At 44.3% G+C, this 20,588-nt stretch overlaps 1 protein-coding gene across 1 annotated transcript in view; it reads right to left on the bottom strand.

Annotated features, from left to right (window-relative positions):
* Positions 1–14,722, bottom strand: part of LOC110961341 (cadherin-10-like) — a 77,104-nt gene extending 62,382 nt beyond the window's left edge. The window contains exon 1 of the mRNA XM_022208922.2: positions 14,338–14,722. The gene's annotated coding sequence lies outside the window, so the exon portion shown is untranslated. The remainder of the gene's footprint in view (positions 1–14,337) is intronic.
* Positions 14,723–20,588: the final 5,866 nt, after the last annotated feature.

Raw genomic sequence — 20,588 nt, forward strand, 5'->3', positions numbered from 1 at the left:
AAATCCATGTTCCCCACATGATTAGGTCAAGAACCGAAGGATTATTTCTGGTGTCACAGGCTTCTGGCTCTGATAGTTGCATAGTATTACAATATACTAGTACACGCTGTTCAGTGTTGGTCAATTTCTAAATAAAAATGAAGTGATTTGGAAGCTGAGATTATGTTTGTTTTCTTGATAGAATTCTGTGCAATCTTGAATTTTTTCTGTTTTTTTTTTAGTTTCTTGTTCACACGAATGGTGTAACTTTGCAGATTTCTGAACGGGTTTGGGGGTTTACAGGGTTAAATGAATCCTGATACAATAAATAAATGTAAAAAAAACACATAAAAAGCTACTTTGGCTTTGTTACAGCTTCATTGTTCTTTCTTCTGTAGCTTCTGTAATTGTCTCTCAAAGTCCCGCCCACGGCATTATCTGATTGGCATAAGTAAAAGCCAATCAACGCTAAAGGATAAATGTTGAAAGTAGCCAAACAGCTTCACAGATTTCCTAAATTTAGACACCAATATTTCCTTTTCATCTGAGCCAACAGTACTGGCTTACATGAAACTAAATTGGTTTTTAAATCAATTAATTGTATTGGGAATAGGTTAAAAAACATAACACTGATAAGTGGTAAAATGCTGAGTACTGGATCCAATAATCGGTCCTATTCCTACCAAGAGTAGTTTTTTTCGAACCTACTCTACATTCTGAAACTTAGAAAACCTTCTTTACATGAACGCTGCTGAAAAAGTCGACATGAAGCTCTACATTTGTACTCTTTTGTTGAGAAAATGCACAAGAAACGCCAGCCCAAGTGCCCAAGTCTGTCAGAACTACCACCAGCGACTGCTCGGCCACCATCAACTGGATGGTCAACATGGAGACGTTTGCTTCTTTCCTACCGATTCCTGCCAATGTGCATCTAAAGAATTGAGAAATAAGAGTTTTTCATTACACAAACTACACATAAATCCTTAGTATGAAACACACACACATTGTGGATTTTACGGTTAATCAATTTTCCGATCATACATGACACAGATGTGACTCTGTGCCTCTGAGTGGATGACAGTAATCCAAACAAATTAGCTCATAGAATCCCTGTCAGAGGCAGGGTTAGCCCACAGCATTCATCCCGGCGCACCGCTCCAGAGCTCACTGCAAACACATTACCTTGCCTGGCTGCCCAAATGCATACCAAATAACCCATATAAATCATACAATCTGGGCCAAGTCAATGGGAGCTACTTTGCCTGTTTTCTACTTATTTCCTCCCGCGCCATCATTCAGCCGAGCCCGCATCACTCAGTCCGGAGCAAAAAACCATCGCCGGAGTGGCCCAGTTTAGAAACCCACAGAGGGCTCCTGAAGTAACCATTCCTCTAGTGCACTTGATTTTATGTCTCCACAGTCTGGACTAAATTGCGGGTTGCCAGCTCTCGGCACACTGCTCCGTCTTTCAGCTCGCTCTCTCCTCATCCCTTCTCCCTGTTGTCACTTTGACAAAAACAAAGATGGGCCTCTATGAACTTGCAGCAGTGTTTATGGCTGTGTTTACCATGGAGTGACAGAGCGGATAGAAGAGAACCCTCTAAGCACATTATTTTAAAGGGCCTCTCCTCTCCAAAAATCACTCCTTTCCTGGCTCTCCTAGTGTACTCGGGGTAGCATCATTTCGCTCTAGTGCCAAATAATGACTGGGTTTTGAACTATGTAACCGTAAACAACAGAGACTCTCACTTTTTTCTTTTTTTTTTAAAAAAAGCAAGCAGTTTCTGATTCCACTTCTGAGAATTAATTGACTAAATGGGAGCTTAAAGTCATTATCTCCCCTCGCCAGTTCCTCAGCCGCCGTGCTAGGGGCTAATAAATGGAGGTTTGATTTCGCTAAATGTCCTCTCGCGAAGATTAATAACGCCTAGTAGCCCCGGTGGCAAACAGATGTGGTCATCCTCGCTCCGACGGCAGAACAAATGGGCACGAGACATCCTCTCACATAAAGAGCAAAGAAATAATAGCTTAATGGCATTCATCCGGGGCTCGCAGATGTTTGCTTTCCTGTGTGCACGTTTTGTCGGTGGTCTAACACCGCTGTCATCTGAAGAGGGGGTTGACAATAATAGCAAAACTGAAGGGGGGGCAGGGATGGGAGGTCTGCCGGCTTCCTGCTTTCCCCCCACTGTGGCCTTTGTGGCAATACACTGGTGGTTACTGGAGCCTCCGTCTCTATGCAAATCAGCATTTCCCAAGTGTTTGCATGTCCCGTGTGCAGTCAAGCGCATGAGTCTTGTGTGTTTTTTTCTTCTTCTCTCTGTACATTTAAGCCCTGCAAAGTCTGGAGCAAAAGGCCAGAGCTGCATCAGTGGAAGGATAATATTCACAATAAGCCTGGTGATTAAAAGCTGTTATTTCTATATCAATAACGCTGTTTGCCTGCTAATAATATTGCCCTACCAGGATATTAGATCATGCCGGAGCCGCTGCTTTTAAATGAATAGTGCGTCTCCACAAGCAGACGCATTGATTGGACTACACAAAGGTCAAACTTGGCGCAGTGAATTGAAAATCAGCGGAGGAGTTGTGTTCCCACGTTTCTCTCGGCCTCCCCTGTTGTGACAATTACATGAGAGGGAGCGACGTGGAAGCACATTTCCATCCAGGCGCATATCGACTGTAACAGCGGGTCAGCGGCGACGCGGCCACAAACACAATTGTCACACAACACTAAATAATACATGGAGCTAAAACAAAGACATCACCCACGCCTAAAATATGGCCCTAATAAAAAGGGCCGCACGGAGAAAATGTGCCCCCCCCCCTCATGACTAAGAGTAATGACCTTTCCTCGAAACCCACCATAAAATAACACGGCGACAGTTAGGAGCACCTGTTTTTACATTATTTATAGTGGAGACTCTCAGAAGTCTGAGACGTGCACTGATTTCTCCAGCTTTTGACTTGCCTTAAATTGGACAAAAATTCGTCTTCGACTGCGCCCAACTAAAACCAGAGAGGCAGTCGAGTGTTAAGAAAGCCATTTGTCACGGGCAGGACTTCAGCTCAGCCTCGGGATTTAAAAAAAAGAGGAAAAACAAACAAAAATAGCACAAATTGCATGAATACTGTTCAAGAATAAGCCACGTAATTTGCGATGGCATCAGAATTCAAATGGCGCGTATACATACATATTTTCCTGAGCCGGCTTTTCATTTCGCCGAGATGCGATTCTGAGCGGATCCCGCGGCGTTTGCTGGTAAATAAGGATCTTTTCTGCACAGTTCTCAATCCAATCATGTCAAAAGGGATTCGGGCATCCTCTGAGATGAACAACAGACGGCCGCGATCTGCTCTGACCTTAACTGTGACTCATGTTTATTTACCTCGGCTTGTTATCCCTGAGGGACGCCGGGGCCTCATCACTGAAATGAGCGCTGTGATGGGCTGTTTTTTTATTGCCACTCTTGGGGGAACGGACGAGTCTAATGAACAAAGAAGCCTGATTGATCCGAGTTAGCATTTGATTCCCGAGCGCTGCCGAGACGCACGATTTCGACGCGCCCACATGCCAGTGAAGCACCCCTTGAACTTTGCTGTACACACATCTTTAATCACACTCACCTTTTTCCTCGTGGCTGGTGTGACTTCCAGCTTATTTGTAATTACCGAGCTCCTCAGGGGGGTTTGGCTCAACAACAGGCCCGGCCATAGGTCAGGGAGAGACACTGTAGCTGGCCATATGGGCTCCGGGGCCCAGGGGCAAGAGAGTTGAGGGGTGGACGGTGGCGGCGCTGGCAACCGGGGAAGTTACCAGAACGGTGGGAGCAGGAGATTGAATTATTCGGAGACAGCCTTATCGAGCGGCGGCCACATTGCACTGACGTCTTCAACCCCAGTTTCTATTTCCCATTTCACACCTGGACTATTGCCAGATAGGATATGTACAGGCGCCTCGTTTTTTTTCCCCCTTTACCCCCAGATTCATAATCGCCAGGCACCAGTCAAAAGAGGGCATTATCTCTCACCACCTTACCACCGGCGGCACCCCCTTTTACCTCCCTCCCCGTCTGTTGTCACCCGAGCAGCGCCGTGTTATTACAGATAAACAATCAATACTGTATTAACGTGGAGGCCAGCCGGAGTTAAACAGGCAGACGAGGGAAATAATTCAAGCCGATGTCATGGGCGGACTTCAAGCAACAAATCTCGCTCATGAACTACACACATATATATCTATATATTTATATAAATTCAGGTTCCTTTCTTTCATTATCCTCAGCCGTCATTTCTTTGCGTTTGAGGTCACTAGATACATTTCTTTTCCTTCCTCTCCTCACTGGTCACAGAATGAAACTCCACTGCATTAAAGAAGTAATACCCTACTTTATAGCAAAGGTGACCATGGATATTGGAGAGCAGGGACCCATACGATCGATTTGGAGCGAGGAATGGAAATTTTAACATGATTCCCAGCCAGGCATTTTAACTCTGGGAGTATTGGACCTCCACTCTCTCTCTCTCTCTCCACCCCTCTTTTTGGATGATTGCTTCCAATCCAACTCCAAAAAATTTCTGATGACGTCTCTATTTAGGGTAAAAAAGTGTAGGGAAGTGGTGGGGAAGCCCTGCTGACGGCTGTGTGGTCCTATTCCCCTTGAATGCTGCAAATTTGCATCTACATTCCCAAAGCTTCCCCCCAAAAACAGAGGAACAAGAAGGCTTTTTTTGTCCTGTGAGAAATGAAAACAAAGGCGTTCTTATGAGGAAGCCCAGCGAATAGTCCCTGCCGCTCCCTCTCCCAGCCTGGAATTAAATACTCTTCATTCCATCCTCATTCATTAGCCCCCCACGCCCACAACCTTAACACCATACGGGGCTATGAAATACTCCGCGCGCACACACACAAAATAAAGGAGCTGGACTTGGCTGAATGATTGCGGCGACTGTTTACTAATACTGCTGCTCACTCTGCTTTATTGCACAGTGCCAAGCTTTCCATTACTGCAAAGGGAGAGAGAGAAAAGGAGGAAGAAGCTGAAGAGGAGGAGGAGGAGGAGGAGGAGGAGGAGGGTGAGGACAGAACAGAAGGGAGAGAAAGAGAGAGAAAGGGGGAGACTGCCAACGTCAGATTAAAAGAAAAAAAAAAGAATGGCTCAGTTGATTTACACCTTCATTACTCTCCCCTAACTCTGCTTATTGCAAATCATGATGCTGCTTTATGAGCTGAATCCTCTATTACGACAAGGCCGGGAAGACAGTGCTTTAGTCCATAAAGCAACCGTACAGTAACCGCCACCCGGCAGCGCCCGACCCACTCATCCTACCGCCCCGGCTGCCAGAAAGTGAAGGGAAGCAATACAGGAGGAGACCGAAAGAACTTGTACCAGCGCACAGAAAGCCCTCCTGCCACCCAAGATTTCCTCTGAAGAATGACTTAGCGGGTACAGAGTTTGAAAGTGTTTCATGTTAAGCGAGCGCTGCCGTATTTGAGTCACAAACACAGGGAGGTGTGTGTTTACAGCCTCTCTAACCGCCGAGGATGCTTTAGAGGGGGTGTATTTAGATAGAGAGCTGAATATATACATTTCTTCTGCGCTTTGAGGCAAGGTCCTCGGAGCGCACTTGCTCTTTTTTACTGCAATGATTGAATTTGTGTCTCCGCGTGTGGCGAGCACGTCCGAGAAGAAACGGTGGAGGAAGCCCGGGTGCAGGACCTAATAAATCAGCGGATGGGTTGAGGCGTGTAGGTGAGCGCCGGTGTCAGTGTGCTGATGTAAACAGGCCGCGAGTGCACTGGATGGAGGTTTGTTATGTGTATGTAACATGCTGCTCCGGCCTGGCCTGTCTGACTCCCATCTGGAAGAGGGTTGACAGAAAAGTTGACAGATGCTTCACCAACGTCCATTATTTATGAGACCGAGGAGATCCACACTGCATTTCACAAGTGTCTGCTGCTGCTACCGTAGGTCGAGTTCTGACATTGTGTTTGCGGCGTGAACACACACCTGCTGCTGCCGCCTTGTGTTTATGTGGTAGAGAAGGCTGGTGAAAAGGTGAATGTAGATTTTTGGGGGCTTTCTTGCACAAATGCTCAAGTGTGCGCTTAAACACTTGTGTTTGCACGCTCACTCCAGTGCACCTAAGTAAGCACTCCACCTGCCTTTGTCAGTTTAACCCCTGACCCGTGGAGTGTCACTAAATCCCTCGTAGACAGGCGGCCCTTCAGCTCCCGCATGGAGGACCGAACACCAGCAGACTCCAGCTCTCTTAAAACCCACTTAGAGGCTTACAGCTGGGAGGCCCGACCATTGGATTGAATTAAGGCTATGATTAATTGAATCTAGTGGTGAGTAACTTGAGTGACTGATGTCTCGCAGGACCAAAGGTCTAGACATAATGCTTCAGAATAAAGCTATATTCATTCATTCTGTGACATCACAGGCAGTTTGAGTGTGCCTCAGGCATGAATGGTTGCCTCTAATATTATTGCTCCGAGTGCCGCTTTAAGCCCAGTACCACCACCGGCAGCACTGCTGAGCACAGATGCTAATGAGAGGCACAATATAATTAATACAAATGGAATGTTTAATGCAATTTTTCCATTTCAAAGAAATTCCCCTGGCATCTTTCCCAACAACGAATTCGACTGTTGCATTGTCCTCGGGCAAACAATAACCCAAGTTTGGCATCGCCTTCATTAGATCAAACTCAATTATTGCAGGGCGCTCAAAGCTTCTCCAGAGCAGAGTCCAGACTCGGAGGCTGCCTGCAACTTGAAGGCCCTCTGGCCTAGTTTCTCTTTGACGGACAGCAGCGTCAAACAGTAATTGGAGGCCTCCGGGACCCGAACACATCCGTTTGTCAGTTATTCATGTCAGAGCACAGTGTTCAGCTGCTGGGGGTCTTGAAGAATGACCTTTTCTCAAAGGGGACAGGTTTCCCCGACTGTCTGAGAGACGCCCTGGGTATTATTCAGCCCGAAACTGTAGCGCGCAGTTATTACCGTACGTCCCATGTTGCAGCAGAAAGCTTGTATTGTGTCCTTCCCCGAGGAATATACAGTCCCAGAGTGGTACACATGCTTTGATTCGACAGGTAGCTTGTGCGGAGGTCTTTCTATTTCTCCTGTTCACAATGAGCCATCCTAATGTTTTGAGAGGTGCCAGAACAATGGTGGAAACCTCTCTTTTTTCACTCCCGGGATTGAAAGTAAATAGGACCTTTGCTGATGTGTTTGCCTGTTCATTTACAGCACCTCGGAATACAGCCTGCACATTGTACCTCACTGGGGGGAAGAAAGAAAAAAGGAAAGAGAAAACTCACAAAGGCATTCTGCAGGACAATAGCGCAGCGGAGGAAACAGCCGCACAATAGAGTCCAGATATCATTCACAACATAGACAGGAGACCATTATCCTCAGAAGGAGGGGCCTGTCTGAAGGTGACAGGTTTGGGAGGCAGAGGAATTGTGCGCACAGTGCTGCCACCAAGACAACAGCCTCCCTGAAGCCTAACCTATAAGGACAGGTTTTTGCAGCGCCAATGCCCGCCGGGTTGAGGTGTTACACGTCATCCGCAATAACCTGGATCATTACTCCTGGAGGCTGTTAGAGGGGAAAATCACATCACTCTGCTTTCACCGCTGCCAAGAAAAATTGACACGCTAAGAGTCACACAAAGACACACCTCAATATGCACACGCACGGCCCGGTCTCGACAACCGGCCGACCAGCCAGCCAGCCGCCGTCCCTCGCAAACAAACACTCACGTGTAATTACACACCCACAATCTATCACATACTGTCAGAGGTGTCTGGGGGGTTAACACACCAAGGCATCCCAACAGTGTCCCACCAGCCAGCGTTTGCCTGAAGCTGACAGCTCTCACTGCAGTTGCCTTGCAGGAGTAAAGTAAGCATCATTATCGCCTTGTCTCGCCATACCTCCCTCCACTTCGCTCTTTCAAAGTCTCCCCTTCCTTCACCCACCAACCCGATCCTTTTCCTTCAGTGCCTTCTGTCTTCATTGTGCTCAAGTCAAGCGCTAATGCTCCTTGTCCTGTGGCTGGACTCTCTGATCTCCCATTACCCTCTCGTCATTCGACAGTCAATATTACCTCCCCTCCCTCTCGTTCCTCTTGCTTTCATAAAAGTCTCAAAAGTCAGACATGTTACCCACCACCACCACCACCTCTTCGTCTTCATCCTCCTCCGCCCCCTTCGTGCACTGCCTCGTCTTCCATACACTTATTAACTGGCTGTCATGTTCAGCAGTCTTCCCCCAGACAGTGTTTAGCGTTCCTCAGTCCACTTACTGCAGCCAGAGTTAAGCCTCTGGGCTTTGCACCGACAGGAATCCAACTAGAGGGGAAAGGCAGGACCTGCGGACATGATCTGTCCGCTGCACTCACTCACAATGTTCCTCCTCAACCAGCTACCTGAAGGCAGCGCCGGAACACACACTACGAACACGACATCAACTCCTGGACCACTTTTTTCCCCCCTTACTGTAGGACAACGCACAGCAGCAGTTAATAGAAAGGTTAATATTAGAGTGTTGAATTGATTTTAGGTTGTAGGACAAAATCTGGACACTAAACTTGTACAAGTGAACTGCATACTTGTTTTGAAATATATTCTCATAATGCATCACAAATATGTTTCTCATCATCAGATCTATCACAAATTGATTTCACTGCTTCACTGATGCTTCTTTTCAGTGAAACAATCTTATATTAGATGGGGTGGAACTTGTCAACCTGGTAACCCAAAAAATGGGCTTCAAACAAGTACTGAGAAGGTGATATTTTAACCCAAGCTGAGATATTATTTGCAATTCTGCTCAAGGAATTTTGGTGCATAACATTAACCAAGATGTAATGAATAAAAGCGCCCAACAAAGCATTAAATTATGTAGTTTTGGTGTCTAGAGAGACCAGGAAGCAAATGAAAGTAAACAATGACAGAAAATAAAATTTGATTCTATGACACAAATCCTGGTCGGTCAGTGGTCAAAAATTAAGTTTATTTCAAAGCAAAATTACATTCCTTTCAAAATGTGTCTGAGTATGCAGTTTAGTTGTACAGAAATGTGATTTTGTGAGTTGTTCAGGAACTTAATATCACTATGAAAAAAAGGAATTTTTGAGCTTTGACCTGTTTTTTTTTGGCACCTAGTCCCAAGTCCAAGCAGCAAGGAACAAAGGGAAGATATAGGCATAAAGCAGCGAATGGATTTTCACCCAGAACATGAGGGATAGCATTTTGTAATGTACAAAACTTTGAGTTTTCTCTTCTTGTTTATTTTTAGCTTTCATTCCCTTCCGGGTTCAGGTTATGCACCAAAACTACATTTGTGAGACAATTTTAGACAGTTTGTTAAGGCTAAGCACCAGAATTACTTGGGTTAGGTTCTAAAAAAACGTCATAAAATACAACCTTTTAAGAACATGTTTGAAAGCATTGGTTATCTGAAAAGGAGCGACAGTGACGATAAAAGGAGACAAGTGTAAAATAGCGACGAAGTCTGAAAACAAAAAAGTTTCCCAACCCGTGATCAATGAAAGACCACTTCAGTATCACAACTGAACTTTTGTCTAATTGTTTACTTTTGGTTTCATTCAGTTTCTGGTTCGATTAAAGCACGACATTATAATGGTTAGGTCTAGAAACTTCACTTTTACATGCTAGTAGCTTGATAAACGGTAGGTGCCAAGTTTAGAAAAATGTCATGGTTTGGGTTAAAATACAACTTAATATATGACTGGTTGCCTGAAAAAGATAAACAGTAAAGCAGTAAATGGCAAACATACGATGTAATCCGCCAGAATGTAACTGAGAGTGCAGCTTAACTTTATAGAAACAGAACTATGTGGAGACTCAGTGGCATTTTTTTTATTAGTTACAGAGCTGCATCACGAAGTTTTGAAGCCTCCCACCACATGGCGCCATGCTGTGATTCACATAATGAATCAAGTTCTTCATCTTGAAATGTGCTTCATTTGTACCTTCACACGAAGTTGTATTTTCACCCCCGTCAGTTATTCTGTATGTCAGCTTGGCGTCTGAGAAACTCACGAAGAAATTTCCATGAAATTTGGTAGCGAGATCAGCCTGGAGCCAGCCAACGCTTGATTAGATTTTGATAGTGATCTGGACTTGTGATTTCCACTATTACATGATTATTGTTTCTCCCCTCCACACACGCGCACACATTGGATATAGAGATTTAATTCCAAATCCAATCCAAAGTCTAACAGTATGCTCGCAGGGTCAAGAAATCGATTTCACCTCAAATTTAAGACAGGAGGACTGCCTGGTGTCCTTGAAAGGTGGCTTCCCTCTAGTTTTTGCTCGTGTTTTAGATGACACCTGAAAAACAGATTCCAGCGTCCACTCGGGCATTGTGGGGGAAGCTACAATACTGGATTTGTCATCTGCCCCTTCACTCTCGACCCTCCCCTTCCCGGGGCAAATGGTGTAAGAAATGAGACGTGGCTGGTAGATAGACTTTCATGCCCCTGCTTTACCAGTGTCATTTCCGCAACTCTGAAATTGTGCCATGGTCTACAGGGCTTTGTTGTAAATCACTATCTCCCACTGTCAGACTGCAGTCTGCTGCACACTGTGGATGCCTGGCTTTCTGCTGCCTCCTGGGTGACTAATATATCTTGTTAAATTGTGCTGAGAAGCGTGCGGAGAACTGTACACCTTCCCTCTTTGTACTGTGTTTGTTTGCTTGCATTTGTGCCTGCTTGTGTGTGTGTGTGTGTGTGTGTGTGTGTGTGTGTGTGTGTGTGTGTGTGTGTGTGTGTGTGTGTGTGTGTGTGTGTGTGCGTACCTGTTAGGAAATGTGTGCGTTGCGCCTCGTCTGTACATCTTTGTCTACGTTTTCATGACTGAATAGGTAGATGGGGGGATGTTACTTTTGCAAATATGCTCGCTAAACTCCGCAAGTCTGTCAGGCTTTGTTGGTAATTCAGTTAGATTGCTATTCGGCCAGCTTCCGCTCACCCCCACTACAGTGTCGGGAGTTGTGAAGCTATCTCTCAGCCACTTCATAATTAGAAAAGCTGTGGAGCCAAGCCACAGTTTGAGGGGGAAGAGGGAGGGAGAAAAAAAAAGGACCAAAAAAAAGCTGTTGGCAGACTGCATTATTCAACATTGGCAGCAATTTACTCTGTCTCCCACCCCAAAGACATGAATCTAAGTGATTTTATAATCACATCCGTCCTAGTGTGCCATACTGTATAAAGCTGGACTCTTCTCTTATCGCCAGTTCTTAAGTCACGCACTGTACACTATCAGCCTCATCCAGCACAAACAACACACAAACATCTCTGTCCGAGCACTTTGAAGATAGATTCATGACTATATTTCTATGTAATTGAATGGTGCTCTCCTACACAAAGCAGGGAAGGATAATTAACCATTGTTAAATGAGGTATAATTTGTCTGATCCATGTGCATTTATCTTCCGAACGCGCAGAGAGCAAAATAGGCCTTTTCATTGGGGGTGGGGGGTGGGGTTTGTGCAGACTCCACAGTGATGTTGGACTCTCCTGGCCACCGTCCAGCAGCTCAAATCCCTTCTGCTGAAACCTGTCGAAAAACAGCCTCGCCGCGGCTTAACCCTATCCCGTCTAATTCTTGTGTCTTTTTTAGTCGTAGCAAAATTCAATCTGGGACTCATAGTTGACCTTCAGCGGGAAAGGTGACGGCGGCGGGCCCCTGCCGATAGCAATATAACTAGAAGCACACATCACACTTTTCTGCCTCCTTCTATGTGTGTGTTGGCGAAGAAACACCCTTATTTTGGGTTTCATCGCAATTACGGTTCTGGCTGCTCCATAAATAGGCGTCTCTGAGGGGAATCTGTCTCATTAGTACGGAGCACTTACGAAATTGCCATTGTGCCTGCAGAAACATTGCTCTAATGGTCGCGTAAGACTCAAGAATGAAAAGACAGCGTCATGGTAGGTAGCGTTGGAGAAGGGGATTGGAGGGTTGGGGGGCGGAAAGTTGGAATCTGCCAGCAGGAGAGAGGATGTCGCTCCGGAGGGGAAAGAGGAGGATCAGCGAGAAGCTCCACTTGGCTGAAGCAACTCCAGATAAACATTTGGCAGGAGGAAATCATAGGAGGAACCCCAGCGCACAGGCAACGTCATGATTTATTATCGCTTCTCACCGAGCGTGACTAATGCACTCAAAAAAATCAAGGTGCATCAGGCGAACTACAATGCCCAGCGGTGCTCTCCGACGCCGCCGTCGAGCATTCCAAGCACACACACACACACACACACACACTGCAGAGCCACTCGCTGTGCATGTAGGATCAACAAATGTCCATGAGTATCCAAACACAACGGCACAGGAGAAGGAAGGCCGCAGACATCACCACGGGGGGAATCGGAGCGGCCGCTGGGATATGATTTTATTAGCTCCAGATGCTGCTGCTGCACAGGACGACAAAACGTTCAATATTACGAGCAGGAACACGTCAAAAATGATGCTGCCCATCTGGAGCACAAATAATGTAATCAACTCGGGTCACCGGTCATCGTCGTCTGGCCGTTGGGTAAACCCACCATCCCCGTGACGTCAGCGCTCACAGGGACAGGATGGAGCCGGCCGGCAGATTCAGACTTTCTTTTTTTTCTTTTTTTGGAATCTCCCTTGAGCGTCTGACCCGCAGAGTGAAGATATTTGGGAGAAGAGACAGATGAAATGCGAGCGACTGTCTATTGTAATCTGAGCTGCGGTTTAAAAAACGCTGATGGCTCTGATGTGTCTATTCCCCTGCCTGTCAAATCAGTTCTGCAGTATTGCTTTTAACGTCTTCATGGCAAGGCGCTCGCACAGCCGGGCGCCCCGTAAATACATATACAGCATGTTATCCGTATGATCCCCACACACATGCGCGCTATTTGCAGCCGCCGTTAAATATTCAGTACCTGTCGTGTTTTCTGTATGACTTTGATCAGCCACAGATTCCACTCTGTCCCTTTCATCTCTGAACTTCAAACCGGCACATGAAAAAAAAAAACCTGGACCACAAAAAAAAACCCTGTTCTGGTTCAGACAATCTCCTTTCACCAAGCTGAATAGAATCAAATAATAATCATAAAAGCAAGCCGGGAAGTTAACCTGTTCTTTTCAAATGTAAAGCTTCTTTATTTTTCACTGCACAGCTAACGACTAGTTGGTAATTTTGAAAGCATGTGTACAGTTGCAGAATGCACCCCGGGTAGCTTCACAACTCCCCCCCAAACAACTTCTTGGTCGCCTCCAGGCGTATTACCTCAGGCTCACTTTGAGCCAACATGAAGCAGTAGGGGGGGGCAGACAGTGAAACTTTTTCCAAGCACTAAATTGAATTTTCAGGATTCGCACAGGCCTCTCAGATTCACCACACCTCTCCCACTCACCTAGCTGTCAATACCTGCGACTTTAGAGTAAAACAGCCGAGTTAATCCTTTTATAGTCAGGTCTGCATTATTCAAGGAGCACATTAAATATTCACAGCCACATCACTGATATCATCTTGTTGTCAATAACGCTGGAGGACATGCTGTTGGAGGGAACTTGAGTCAAGTCCAGGAGAGCCAACACCACAAGAAATAAAGAAATAAAACGGGAATCAGGGGCCTTGCTTTGAGCTGGTCGCTAAAAAGAAAAGGGCAGCAGAGCATCACAGCGCGACTGCAGGCAGCCACAGATAGACAGTCATCCGCCTTTATCAGAGCACGCTGTCCCACCTGCATCGATTCGCATCCCGTGGATTTGGCTGCAGCGAGATCATCGACGGAGGACAGGAAGGAGGAGAAGGGCGTGCGGGAAAACGAAGGGATAAAATCAGCCTCACTGGGTTCGTGCGTAAAAGCGGCCAAGTTTCATACGTGACAAAACGAGCCAAAGTGAGCGTTTGGTTTCGGCCTGCATCAGCTGAGCGCATCGCCGGGGCAAAACGTGGCTCGCTGCCGCTGCGTCGTGCGGTCGGGCACGGACCTTCTGCGCCAGGAGGGGCACCTTCCGAGGCGAGAATTACGCACGGAGGGGGCAAAAAGCAAAATGCGCTAAAAGTTGATGAAGCCAAGTTGAACGACGCGCATACAAATAAACTTCCAAACTCATTTCCAATTCAAAGCCCCAACTTATCCCACTAATTATCCCGCAAAGCAAACACGGAATCTTGCCCCAGTTGTTAGAATCTACACCCAGGCGCGACACAGTCATTCATCGGACGCTTTAAAAAAAAAACGCCGCAGAAGAAATAAAAGCGAGAAGTGGCCGCGGATGAGATGAGGCAGGGGTTGAGAAGAAGTTACAAGCGAAAAGAAAGAAGAATAATCTCACCTGATAGTGAAGTTTCTTCCAGATTTTCGTGGCAAAAGGCGCAAAAGCAAAGAAAAAAACACACCGTCGGAGAGTATCCGTTCACTGCAGCTTTCCGGTTGCCCGTTGTTCCACCTCAACTGCGCGTCTCAGTCGCGCTGCATCACTTCTCGCTGTGGATGTCAGGGAGGCTGAGAGGCTGTGAGGGGACTCAACCCTCCCATTGGCTGCCATTCACAAGTCCCCAGCAGAACACGGCGGAAAAAAAAACAGGGAGAAGGGGAGGAAGAAAGAGAGAAAAAAAACACACAGAAAGAGACGCGCACACGGGCGACAAAAACAAAAGGAAGACGGTAGAAAAACGCAGATTAGAGCTCCGGAGCTGCTGCGATTCAACTGGCAGCCGATGTTCAAGTTTAATAACGAGCTAAATGTCTTTGTGCTGCGCTTACATCTGCATAATCCCTCATTAACATTTGCAAAGTCAGAGGTTGACTGTGAGCTGAAATCAATCAATACCTTTCTCTTTTTTGTTGTTGTTAAAGCATCCAGATATTCTCAATGATGCTGCTGCCTTTAAACAAACCTGATCATATATTATGACAGCAACTAATTCAATTTAGCATGAAGTCAAGTGTCATGTCAGGGCTAATAAGCATGTGTTTAACATGTTAGTATTAAAGCATTATGATGAGTTGGTAATTGGATCAGCTTAATATTTTATGCAATTTCAACTGAAGTTTCTGTGTCAGCTGAACTATGACTAAATTTAAGCTGATACAACTCATTTAATTCATTTTTAATGAGCTTGAATTCAGGATTTCTCTATCTTAATGTGTAATTTCAACTCAGATATCTGCATTAGTTGGTTTGCATCTAAATTCAAGTTAAGACAACTCAGTAAAATACATTTTTTACTCAAACTGAGTTTAGTATTTCTTTAACTTAACATGCCTGGACAGTTAGAAAAGGTTTTGATAGTAGTGGAAAAGCCAATTCCATAAACTCAACATAGTTTGGTTGAACACAATTTAATTCAAAGTTTTCATTACAGAAAAAAGATTGGTGCACACTGTTGCAGAATTAACCACGCCTGATGAAAGTCAGCGGGGTTACTGCATTCGGTGCGGTATCTGGCTGGGTAAGTATGTATGTGGCTATGTCCGTTTCGATATCTCTGCAAGTGCTGAAGTCAGGATAATCAAACTTGGCACTGAAGATCAGTCTAAGGTCCCCTGCTCAGTTGTGGAGTTACAGGTCAGCAGATCAAGTAGGAAGGGAGGTACGTACGATGATCAAAATTGATACATATTGCATCATTTGTATGGGGAGGACAGGGTTTTCGCCAGTAGAGGGCGTGGTTCTGCCCTCTACTGAGGGCTCGTCTAGTTGTTATTGTTATTATTTTGGCGAAGCATCCAGTCAGGCTCAATGATATGAGGCTCAACTTAATATTTTGTGTAATTCCAACTCAAATTTATATGTTAGTCGAATTACAAGCAAATTCAAGTTGAGACAGTTTAATCAAATTAACTTTTACTACCTTGAGTTTGGGATTTCTCTGTTTTAAAATGCATGGACACCTTTGTAGCATGTATTTTTACTGCACTGTATATTGTATTTATCACATTGTACTGCATTAGCACAACAAGATATAATCAAAGGTGTGACTCTCACACATGGAGAATAGCAGGAATTTGCAAAACCATTGACGTGATATTGAACCCTGTCTGCTGCATGACATATACTGAACACAATGAAAGCGTGGCATGCAAACAAGCTTCTTTTCTGACTTACAGAAAAAAAACTGAGTAACAAACAAGTTAGAAAAGGGTTAAATTTAGCCAGTTCTGCACAAGAAGTTTGTCTTGTGTTCAACTGCTGACAGATTCTCAACCACTGAGTAAATCCACAAAACAGTGAACTTTAGCTTTAAAGAACAATTATTAGATAACATGACCAGCAAACAGACACTCCTTTGACCAGTAACTAGAAAAGACCGCCATAAAAGCGCAGTTTTAGTCAAATGACTCGATGCCACAGACTGAATGACCACTTGTTGTCTAAGAAACCATTTCAAAGAGCTCTGGATGTCTCCTGATGTCCTCCTGATGTCCTCCTGTAAAAATGCCTGTCAACCTCATTGAGTCCTTCTTGAGGAGTAGGACAACTTTCATGAGACACCGTCAAAATGTGACTGTCGCACAACGAGGATGGCATAAAATTTGCAAAGCCACTGACGGTGTTAACCCTGAGTCAGATGCACTGCATAACATCCATCCCAAGCTGCAGCTTCTGCTATTTGCTAACTGCTTTACTTCAAATTTGGAATCGATTAATAGTCCATGCACTGTGAAAGTAGCCTGGCACTGCTGCTTCTATTACATCCTGCTTCTCCAGCTACTAATATGAACACTACACTAATGCAAATACTATTATTATAAGCAGCAGCAGTAGTAGTAGTAGTAGTACAAACATGCACCAAAAACACATTTGTTTATTAGCTACAGGCTGCTAAAACTACTGCGGTTTTCCTTGCAAAACACGCTCAACTTCAGTCACCAACAGCTCTAAAACTCTGAGGTCAAACCCAACAATGTTAGTCTCTATGGATGTCGGAAACCTTGAGGCATTTTCAACTGTCAAAAGTTGACTTGTCCCTATCAACAGAGCATAGTGAGACTTGAAAAAAAATGTGCAGAAATAAAATCGATGTAACACTGTTGTGACTGAAACTGTGCTACAAGTCCTCAACTACCAAATTTAGGGCAACAAAAATGCAGCAAAACCCATACTAGCATCTATTTCAGTTATATTAGTAGGAGAAGGTTTATCAATTCTTCTTTTTTCTATTAAGTTTATTTGAAAAAGGACAGTGTGCAGTTACATTAAAAAGATGGCTGCACCAGATTTAGCATCATGCTAATTTCCATCTGCAGTCCTTAATGAATGTGAAACCTTTGAAAATTGATGCTAGCTGTGTTTGATTAACATGTACAACCTTTTTCTGTGACATTTTAAAGATTATAGTAGATCTAGTTTACAACACTGTCACGGTGGTGTTTGAAGGAAGTTCAATTTTCAGCTTTGTCGCTTCCCGTAGCTAAATTTTCCTCCATTTGTCGTTTTGTGGGCGGGCACTACTTGCAGTAAAGATCGACCCAGCTTTGGGAAAATAAAAACTGAATCTGCACAGTCCATTGATCTGCTGCTAATGATGTCAGATTCCTTTTTTGGAGCGGGTTAGAGGGAAATCTGTTTACCAGCCAAGCCTATAAACTGTGGGGTTTTAGAGTAATCAAACTAATGCAGCTCGTAAAATGTTTTATCCAGTGCTGTGTGCTTTGACCAGATTAAACCCACTGTAATCTGTTATATTTTATCCCTGTGTGTGCATATACGTGTAATACAGCACTATTTACTGCTGAGTGGGCTTTGCAGACTGTGATTTTTTAAAAAAGATATGACAGAATTACGTTTTTTTTTTGATGGAAAGTTATGGAAAAAAGAATTTCCTCCCAGTGCTGCAGCTACATAGGAAGCTCTTATTCAAAAAGAGTGGGCTAGCTTTAGCTTAGCTTACAGTTTTAACAAGTACTCCTGTGTCTGTGGAGATCTATGTTGCCCTCAGAAGTCTTGACAACCACAGAAGCTTTGACGTACAAAAAATCCCGACCAAAAAATTTAATACGCAAGAGGAACCGATCCCATTAACTTGCAGGATGGGATTTTGTTTACACTGTTTCTTGCAGGTGGTGTGCTCGAGACACCGCTAATTTGGAGGCGAAGGTGGAAAAAGAGGAAGAAATTTCATAGATCTGCTCCTTCTTAAAAGGGGGCAACAGCATAGAGTTACACCTGAACCTTTTTTAAAGCAGGAAGGGATTTGTTTCGTAGAAAAAGAAGCTTCTAAATATGTAACTTTGATAAATGGAGATGAGCTTTTAGGGGTTTAATCAATGACCGGAGAGGGACTTTAGAAAATCCAATTTGCTTGAGAAAACAAGGAAGAATGAGCAGGTCACTCCCTTACGGAAAAAAAACCATCAACAAAAAAACACACATTTCAGTGGAAACACTGAATGAATAATGGAAATTAATTAAGTCACGCGGGTAAAACAAACATTCATTTTACATGATGTTAGAGAAGCCGTACATATTTAACACTTAGCATGTTGTAAAATCACATGAAAACATCACACGGTGTTTAGAAAGAACTTGAAACGTGCTTTTTCCATGTAGAAGGTGCTGTAAAGCAAAGATGACAGTTTACATAATATTTTATATTCAAAAGGTCTTTCAGTGGCTTCGAGTTGAAAGAAATGTTGTAAAATATAAGTATCTCGGTGTCTAATTAAAATGCTATTGTAATTATCGCATGATTAACAGTTAATTAAACATGCATGGTTGTTTGCGTAGCAACAGTTCGCCGAGCGTTGACCTTTAAGGAGAATCTGGTGGAGTTACACGTTGAATGGGAATAGTTTTCACGAGCACGAGGAGGTTTCATCGTCGTCAAGGTGCGACAAAATCACAAAAGCAGTTTGGTGTTATCTTATGATAATGAGATAATAAATTACAGGCACAAACAAAGTGTGATTTCTCCAGATAAGGGGGTAATTAAGTTATAATGTCACCAGATAACAGGGAGTAAAATTAAAATGATCAGTTAGCTGATGTTATATTCACACGCACGGCATGCAAAATACAAAAAAAGAGACGCGAAATGTTGAAATAGGCAGCTTTTCTCATCATCTGTGTCAAAATCCTGAACAGATCTGCAGGAAGACGCGAGCCGCAAAGCACATGTCACTTCAAATAAAAATGCAGCGCACATAAAGTGTGCAATATGAAGATGGAAGGAAAGTCTGCAGGCGTTTATGGTTTTATGGTTTCAATTTTTTCTCTTTTTTCCGAGCCAAAGACCCCACGCTGTGCATGCGTTACCACCCATGCAGTGTTTGTGTCATGATGACCACTGGCTGCTGTTAGATTCATGAGTTTAATCCCTGGAAGCGCTCCAAGCATCCACTTTGCTGCTGCTCTGTCCTCTCAACCAAACATCAAACTCTTGCCTATAGCGCAAAATGCAGTGAGCCAAAGGGATGTCTGCATTTGGCATCATGTTCTATCAGGAGATCAGGCCGAGATGAATAACCGCTGCCCTTGACTGCATCACTGCTGCCGAATGAGCTTACGCCGCCTCAGTATTTTGTGCAGTTTATTCAACGGCCCGAATTCACAAACGAACACATCACAACAGTGGAAGAGACACCAAATCCAGTCAGAATGTGACATATCTGTTACTCGTTGAATTTAAAAAAAAAAAACTGTTTGTGCGTCCGCAGAAGTTGCCCAGTGTTAAAATAGAAAGCCCAGATATTCACACCGGTGCTATTTTACAGGAAAATGACATTTATGGGGCGAGCAGTCGGACGAGGGATGTAGAGGGCAACTTCCAGAGAAATTAGCACTCCTATTATACCTGACAGCAGAGGCACTTCAGGAAAGGAAAAAAGATTCGCCTCGTGTTTATAGACGTCCATATTTCATTAATTTGCGTCTCACCTTGCCAGAGTCTGTGTGAAAATGACAATAAAACTAGAGGACACAATGAGCTACGGCTGCAGTGCCAATCCAGAGGCAGCGAACCAGTCCGGCCTCAGATTCAGTCCTCCAGGTCCAGCTCCAGTTTTTTGATTTTTTATATACTTTTTTTCACTCATTAAAGCTGGCGATTTGGCAGCTGTGCTTGTTGGTTTAAGTCTTCTGTTTATTCATTTACATATCTGAGTTGTTGGAGGGTAAACGCAGGAGTCAGATTTGTAAAAGTAAGTAAAATAATGAAACCAGCAGTGCGTTGGTCCTTCCCCTCGCTGTCTCCGCCTGTCACTTCTAAGCCCACTGGTTCCTCCTATTGAGGACATAAATATTCAAAATCACAAAGTAAACAGCAAAAAAATGAGTCTTACAAAACAGGAGGAGGAGGGACTATTTTAAGTGGCGGATTCGGAACCAATTCGGAGCTCTAACGAGTTTTTACAGCACCAGGATGATGTATGTGGGACAAAATAAACCGGTTTTATAGTAATGGACCCGCTGCAACGGTGAGATGCAATGATGTGATTTTAATAGTTTTTGGACAACAATGGAGCTCGCAGAGGTTCATTTTCAGCAGTGTTGGGGTGCTTTAGAAGCTAAAGCGCTAATCTCTGGCATTAGCAGATACAGCAGATGTCCGTTTTGGCTTCTCTCGTGTCTCCTTCACAAAG

Source organism: Acanthochromis polyacanthus, chromosome 20, assembly GCF_021347895.1.
Source record: "Acanthochromis polyacanthus isolate Apoly-LR-REF ecotype Palm Island chromosome 20, KAUST_Apoly_ChrSc, whole genome shotgun sequence".
NCBI classification, from domain to species: Eukaryota; Metazoa; Chordata; class Actinopteri; family Pomacentridae; genus Acanthochromis; species Acanthochromis polyacanthus.